Source organism: Daphnia pulicaria, chromosome 2 (genome assembly GCF_021234035.1).
Source record: "Daphnia pulicaria isolate SC F1-1A chromosome 2, SC_F0-13Bv2, whole genome shotgun sequence".
Classification (NCBI taxonomy): Eukaryota; Metazoa; Arthropoda; class Branchiopoda; order Diplostraca; family Daphniidae; genus Daphnia; species Daphnia pulicaria.
The window spans coordinates 3,866,127-3,874,431 of NC_060914.1; positions in this window are offsets into that span (position 1 = coordinate 3,866,127).

Consider the following 8,305-nt stretch of genomic DNA (forward strand, 5'->3'; position numbering starts at 1 on the left):
TAAAAATTGATGGTAGTGACTGGCCTATCACTTCAAATGAATCAACACCACGAAAGCTGCCTGCAGCAATTCCAATAAATGAGGGCCATTATATTCATTTTGGGATTGAGAATGCTTTAAATGGCTCCTCTGTTGGCCTCATTCATCGCGATGCGGACCTGATCCAATTTGTTGACTTATATCGCAAACAACCAGGTCTTCTACCGGAAAAATTACGTGATAGGGTAAGATTAGTAGATTACGTTTATAAGGCTGTTCATCTTGATATATATAATATATCTAAGTAACCGAGGGACCGTTCACTCTTTTTACCAATTATAATCTCCGGAGAAAATAGAATTTTTCCTCAACTTTTTCCAGCAAACTGAGAGGCCTTTCCAAATATTTTCTTATTTTTCCTATTTATTTCCGGACGATTTTTTTAGATTCAGGCTTTTGACTACAAATTACAAAGTGAGAGAGCGAAGGGTATGCTCCGAGATGAATTCATCGATGAAGAAGAAATGACTGATGCAGCTGGTATTCCTCATTACGAAATAGATATCAACATTGACGAGGCAAAACTGAACGAGGATAAAAATGCTGCTACCATTACACCCATTCTTGGACGAATACATTCCGTTCGCCCAACAGCTTCATCTGGAATAGGTACCGAAATTCTGCTTGCCACCTCTGTATTTGTTATTGGATTCTATGTTGGTAGGGGAAAGCCCGATGATATCTCTAGCTTTCTGTATAATCTTGTCCTTGAATTTTGTCGTTTGTCGCCCTCAAATTGTGACAACGTATGTACTAATGGACGCGGTTTTACTGCTTCACTCCGCTGCATAATAGCAGATGGTCCCATGAGATCGTATTTGAAACGTACTAAGGGTCACTCTGGTTATTGGTCATGCGATCGTTGTATTCAGAAGGGGGACATGGTTAATCGAGCAATTTTATTAAAAAATGTAAATGCTCCAAAGAGAACGGACACTGATTTTTTGACGTACCACGCCAGTAAGTTTTCTGCCGACGACCACTTAAAAGATCCAACTGATATAAGTCCGTTTGTAGAAATGAATTTCCCAATGGTGACAGGCTTCGTAATTGATCCTATGCACACAGCAGTTGAAGGGGCTTTTGGACGTAGACTTGAAGGGTTTATATTTGTTTCGGGGGAAGGCAAACTCTCTAGTGCTCAAGTAGCTGAAGCTGACCGTCGAATGGGTCATTTTAATTTTTGTCGCCCTCATGGTTTCGATCGTTCCGTCGGGAAACTTTCCACCTGCAGAAATTTCAAAACTCATGTGAAGCGCAACATTTTGTATTATTTCCTGTATCCACTTTTTAAAGGGATTCTAAGCGATGAAGATCTGGAACATATAATGTTGTTACAATACGGGATGTTGCTCTTGGGTTCATTCAACCGAAAACCAGTTTCTAGTACAAATATCGCGGAAGCTAAGAAAACTTTCAATCAATATTCTGTGGGTCTCACTGAGCTCGGTATACCATGCAGGTTTGTGAGCCATCAGGTGACTCATTTGTGGGAGGACGTACAAAAATATCAGTGTGGCGTTGAAACGAATAGTGCTTTCCCTTTTGAGAGTTTTCAAGGCTTTTTTCGACGGTGCTTACGTAGTGGTAATCTACAAGCCGAACAAATTCGAAACCGCTGTATCGAAAAGAGTAAATACCAATTACCAACAACATCGTGTGGAATGATAATTGAAAACAAATTGCAACTTACTATTGAAGCAAAGACTTTGAATAAGAAATCAAACAAACTTTTGCAATTGGTACATAGAGGTAATCGCTGGCCAAAAAAGCTTGTTTTTACTGATTTTGTTCTGAGTGATACGTTTCCCAACAACGCATTTTTATCAAATTCATTCGATGCCTTTGTATGCGTCGATATTGCTATTAAGAATGGTATTACCCAAATAATTGCACACAAATTTCTCGAGCTTGTCAATGCATTCACATATCCTTATATTTCTTCCCGGTTTCATATCTTTTCTGGTTCAAATCTGAGCAGTGTTACGTTTCCCATGCGCCCCTCTGACGTTTTTTGTAAAGTTTTCGCTATTCCATTAAATCCATCCCCCCCAATATCTTTTGAAAATATCGAGCTCATTTGGTATTTAGCTCCCTTACTACACACATATGAAAACCGCAATCAATAAACACTCCTAAAATCTTCCCGGTAATACCATATTGAAATAAACATGTAAGCATTAAGAAATGTTTGACTTCTTTGCATGTCTTGATTTGAACTTGCTTGTATAAGTACTAATCAGTTTCAAGTTATAAACGCATTTATAAGAAACAAATCCACGCATTTTTTATAAATTTTATAATTGAAAACATTTTGCAGCTTTATATCGTAACGATCAGTGTAGTGGTTTGAGTGTTGGGTTGCGGTGCATGAGTTTAACGTTCAAATCCTTCGGCCGTCTGAAATTTTCAACATTTAATCATTATGAAGAATTTAGAGTATTTTGAATGAAAGAGTAATAATGTGCGACTTTCATTTATTCTTATCTTTTATATATGCATATAAGTTACCAGTTTTGATTGCAGGAGTTGTTTTGTTGAAACTGTTGCAGTGGTTAGAGTGTCGTAAGATGGTAATGGCCTACGTTCGGTTTCTACTTCAGACAGTCAGGTTATTCTTGAGTCAACCAATATTGTTTGATTGACGACGATATGCGTCTTCCACAAAATAATTTTAAAGAGTTAAGACGGCCATTTTGACTAAAGGATCAACAGTTATCTCGTTTTGTGTGTTGTATTGTTTATCAATGTATATAAGCAATATGTGGTCTGGTTGACATAGTGGTTATAGCTTCGGTATGAGATGCTAGGCAAAGCTCCTCGGTCTTAGGTTCGATTCCTGTCCTCGAAGTAGCTTTTTTCAAAGTCTTTGAGTTATTTGGCCTTCCAAATGAACAGGATTTTTTTATTTTAGCCATACAATATTTGTAACGAAAGCATTTATAAATACAAAATTTTATGTTTTAACATGACTTTAAACGGATTCTGATTTTAGTTATTGGATACCATATACATTGCATTTTTCATCCGTCATTGAAACGGAAAATTCTTTTTCGCAGTCAGCGCCTTCTAACCACTCCTCTTCAAAAACGGAGAATTCATTCCAATAATGAATTAAAATTGCGTTCTACATGCATGTGCTGATCCGACCGTATAACACAATGCGAAAATTCTCCTCGGGTTATATCTCATGAGTATATTCATGATAAATCCATGATAAATAAGTGCACATTTAATGATACCAAAATTTACCAATCATGAAAAAATAATGAGTTTGTTACTAGTTTATTAGTTAAATCTCATGAGTATATTCATGATAAATGCATGATAAATAGATACACATTTAATGATACAAACATTTTACAAATCATAAAAATATAATGAGTTTGTTACTAGTTTATCATTTATATCTCATGATTAATATTCTTGATAAATACATGATAAATAATGGAAAATTTAATGCTATTAAAATTTAAATCATCAGGAAATATCATGATTTTATTCCAATTTCTCAACTTTTCACACCTATATGTCATGAGAAATATTCATGATTATTACATGAGATTCTAATATGATTTTCACATGTTTTTTAACTATTAAATCAGTGATATCTCATATGAGGTTTGATGATTTGGACTTAGAATTTTTTTTAGGTCAGTTTTTACGATTTATAATCTCATTAAAAAGTGAGATTTTAGTGAGATAAAATTTTTATCATAAAAAATTATGAAAAAATCATCAGTGTCATGAGAAAACTTATGATTTCTCATAAAATTAGATGAGATGTTTCCGTAAGGGAGGCTACGAATTGTGGTTGGCGGTGGAAAGGTTGAAAAGTCGTAACTAAAAAAACTTACAGTTGCTCGTGGAAGGGAATATAATCAATTAATGATAGAAACAGAAAAGATTACAAAAGTTGAGTTGAGCAAATGGGTATACCCAAATAGCTGGCCACGATCCATCCATTGTATTGAGCGGTAGATATCGCTGCATAGTGGTTAGTTTTCCGTTGCTCGCATTGTAAGTTACGAATTTCTTTAGCTAGGTGGTTGGAAACTTCCATTGCCAAATCCCGGGTGTATTGGGTGTGGCTGGCGAACTCGATCTCAGCCCGTGTTACGGGAACCGTGAGTGCGTCGTTGGAGGTTGAAAGGCCTTAAACGTGTTTTAACCGTCTCTTAAATGGATCATATTATTAGAGGCCTTTTTTTTCTTTTTGAAAAAGTATCGAATTTTGATAATTTTTTTTTGTTATACGTCTTTACTAATGGATTCGACTTGGAGTTTGGTCGAGCGTGAGTAATGCCGGACCATCTGACCGACCGACCGCCTTGAGATGGACAGAAAATGTTCATATGGGATTTGTGTGTTTTTGGGGAAATGAATTTACGGTTGCATAAGGTTTGGTTTTTAATTGATAAATTGATGGGAATATGCATTAGAAATGAATGGTCGCTGCAATGGGACTGGCTGATTTTCCATGTCGATATGCATATGATTTAGACTTGAATGTTGTAGATATACTTTGCTTTGAATATTACAAGACATTGTTGCATATTATACTGTGGATGATAACGAAAATGGTTAGAGCCCGGGGGAGACCGGGACTATAAGGGCACACATGATCGTGCATTAATCAAACGTGGGGGCCCTCTTGATTCGGTGCGGGCTCGTTCTCTGGCTTGCGAGTTGACTGTTTGATCTCCATGAAAACAGCCCTGCCCAGTTTTACACAGAGATAATAAACGAGAAATGAGACAGACACACGCAAGCGAATCGTTGCGGAGACTCTTATAAATTACCAACCGACAACAAGAGATCTCACAATAATACATTTTTTTCTTTTTTTCTTTTCTAATTTTATTTCACTTGTGTGTGTGTGTGTGCTGGAGGTAGCGTTGCATATCGTTGTCTGTTTTCATTTCTAAATATCGCCATTCATTTTGGGTTATTTTTTTTTCTTTCTTTTTCTTTTTTGAACAGAAAGTTGGATGATAAAAGGGAAGAGTCCAGATTTTGACTGTTTGGGGCTGTCGGACGCCAGTTTGAATGGAAAGGCGGATTGGCGCGCATGGCGACGCCTTGTTGACATCACAAGCCAACGGGAAACGAGTTGCCGGCCAATTCAATTCAAGTGAAAATGAGAAAACGACGGGCTCCAGCAATGCCAAAAGAGGGCCAGGACAATCAGCACGCTGATTGCGATGCAACACACACTCAGGTGAAAATGAATTTTGTCCATCCCCCTGCAAGAGCTCCGGGGGGCACCTGTCAACTGCCAGCTCCAGTCAGTTCATAATGCAGCACACACACACTATTACAAGCTGTGCCGCAACCACTTCAATGTTGCTCATTTCTTATCCGGAGATGAGATTTTTCCATCTTTTTTCTTGGTGCCGGCCCTTGAGCCAACGCTTAACAAACTCTTGACAGTTGTGTGGTATTTTTAGTCGTCGCATTCCAATTTCGCTCGTTATCGACCGCAACGGGGCAAACAAATAATGGACAAAGAAAGAAGAAGAACGAGGATAATTGCAGCAGTGCGGGGCCTAGTTGTCTAAATGAGAAAAAGAAGAGAAGAATAGGAAGACATTCAATGAATCGCGAGGTTACTCGGGCGAAGTGACAAGAATGTTCCCGTTATGTCACAGAGAAGAAAAGAGATTGTCGGGATAATGAAGACACCTCTGTCTCTCTCTCTTCTCTCTCTCTTCACTGCAGGGGGTTTACCAATTTAGAATTTTTTGTGTTTCCCTTCTCTTGTTCCATCTTTTCTTTATTTTATTTGTAACAGTGTTAGACTTTATTTACAGCTGTGTTTTTTTATTTGTTTTTTTGCGGGCCGATTTCACGCGACTTGTGTCGTATAAACCCTGTCACTGGTCTCTGCCGCAATAATGTAAGGTGTGCCAGTCTCTATATACTCTCGACGGCGGCTCTACGCAATTATTTATTAAAGAAATAATAAAAGCGTCGTCGTCGTCGCCACAATAGACTAGAGCAGAGGCAATTATCGTGCACCAAACAAGTACACCTTGAACCGGAATGCATTTATTCCCGATTTGAAATTTAAGCGCGCTGGAAGAAAAATTGAAAGAGAGAAAATCCACCCAAAGAGAAAATCTAATATAAAAAATGAAATAAGAATATGTTTTTTTATATCTTGTCGAAAAAGTGGAGTAGGTCTCTGAAAAAAATACGGGAAAAGAATAAATCAAAGAATAGATGTGGAGAAAAGACAGGCGAAACAGGCTGACAGTGAAAAGCAATGGCCGTTTGATTCAAATTTTCTAACTGCTCTTTTTTTTCTTGTCTCTTTTCTTTGTGCCATAGGTTGAACGTTCGGTCACCACACCGTGATTCCCTCTACCAGACTCGTTCATTTCCTCCTGTAAAAAAAAAGGTTAGAAGATTTTTTTTTCTAAATTTTATCGTTTGTTTTTCTTCTTCTTCTTTTATTTTTTTTAAATTAATCCCGCGGGATATTTTTACTAGGGTTTCCGTGTAATCTGTTTATTTTTAGAAAAAAAAGTCGCCGCCGAATTTGGTGCGGCAATTTTTTTTCCCCTCCTCCTCCCGTTTTTTCCCCTTTTTATTCTCGGGACTCGACTTTCTAACATCAAAAACATCCGCGGCGGTCGTACTTGGCGAACGTAATCATATTGATTAGAGAAAAGTAGGAGGAGAACTTGATTTTTCTTTCTTTCCTTTTTTTTCTCCCGCCGTTCAATTTCGTTTTTTTTTTCTTGTCCATTTCCATGGAAACGTTTTAAAAACAAACGAAGGCAATGAAGCCACCACGGAGAATGTCTCTTAACCTTTGAACGCGTAACAACGTGTTGGAAAAAACTAAAAACAACGAAGAAGAAGAAGAAGAAGAAGAAGAAGAAGAAGAAGAAAAGAGGGAGGTGTAGTGAAATTTCATCCACGATTGGGCGGTTGCACGCACACGCGGCTGATCCATGTATCTCTCGGCCCCGTTTTGGGTATGTAATCACAATCAACGTGCGTGTACATATAATGGCGAGAGTCTCTTCTCTCTCTACAGCGGGAGACAGTGCGCAGCAAAAAGAACTCACTTAAGGCATTGATTTTCTCTTTCGAAGTCGTTTTCCTGCCGCAAGGGCCGGGTTAATATTTTGGGCATCGTTTGGATGAGATTTTGCTGTTCCGTCGTTTACTGAGAAGGGATATGGGGCCGGCAAAAACGACTGATTCTGGTACACCGAATCCTCAAAAAGCAGAAATTAATTTTATTAATTTTTTATTAAATATAAAAAAATCGATTATTATCATTTTTTTTTAATTTGAAAAAAGAACTGTGGCGCCATTTTTAGTGGAAACACAAAGGGTGGTAAAAATAAATCCAAAGCACTACTCCTCAGCAAATCGGGCTTTTAGGTGAAGCGCAAAAAGTTGCGGCCGTTTTAGGGTTTAATTTTCCAGGAGAGGCTCTTGAGGATCGTGGAAATTTTGCCTGGGAGATCCAATCTTTTTCAGAAGCAGTATCAGGAAGGGGATTCGTGAAGAAAAGTCACGAATAGATGTACGGGCTAAAGAGAGAAGCAAGGGAGGCATTTTTATACATTGCGTCTATTTTCGGGACGGGCGGCCGTTCGGTTTCATCTTTCGGCCGGATGATAGATAGCTCGCCCTCTATCTCTTGTGTGTGTGTCTGGTAGATACCAACGCACCACCATCATATTTTTCTATAACAGTAAATCAAATTCTGGGTACCTTTTATATTTGATGAAATGTGGCGTGTGGGCTACATTAAACGTTTTCAAATATTGGTTACACGTTCGCCGCCTTTCTCGATTTCTTGACAATGAATCGGAGGTTTGGAGGTTGGTGCTTTTTTTCTTCTTCTCCTTTGGATTCGTGAATGGATGGACGGAATCGGATGGATGCGGCTGGAAATGTTTAGAAAAGAGGAGAGAGATAAAAAGATAGAAAGATGAAGAAGAAGAACGGAGGTCGTGTGCCGACTCTTTTTTTTTTATTTTTCCTATTTTTTGATTGCAAATGTTTCATCATCGCGTGGCGTGAAGGTGGCGCTTATCTAATGGAACCTTTTAATTTCCCCACCAATTTTCTTGTTCACACGGGGGGTTCCGTTTTCGAGTCATTTTTCTCTCCTGAAATTCTTTTTTTTCTTTTTTGAATTTGCATTCTTGTTTTTGTTTTTTGCCTGTCTGGACTCTCCGACCCGTTTTTTGTCTCGGGAGTCTATGCCTTACTTAGATTAGACACTTATCGTCTGCAA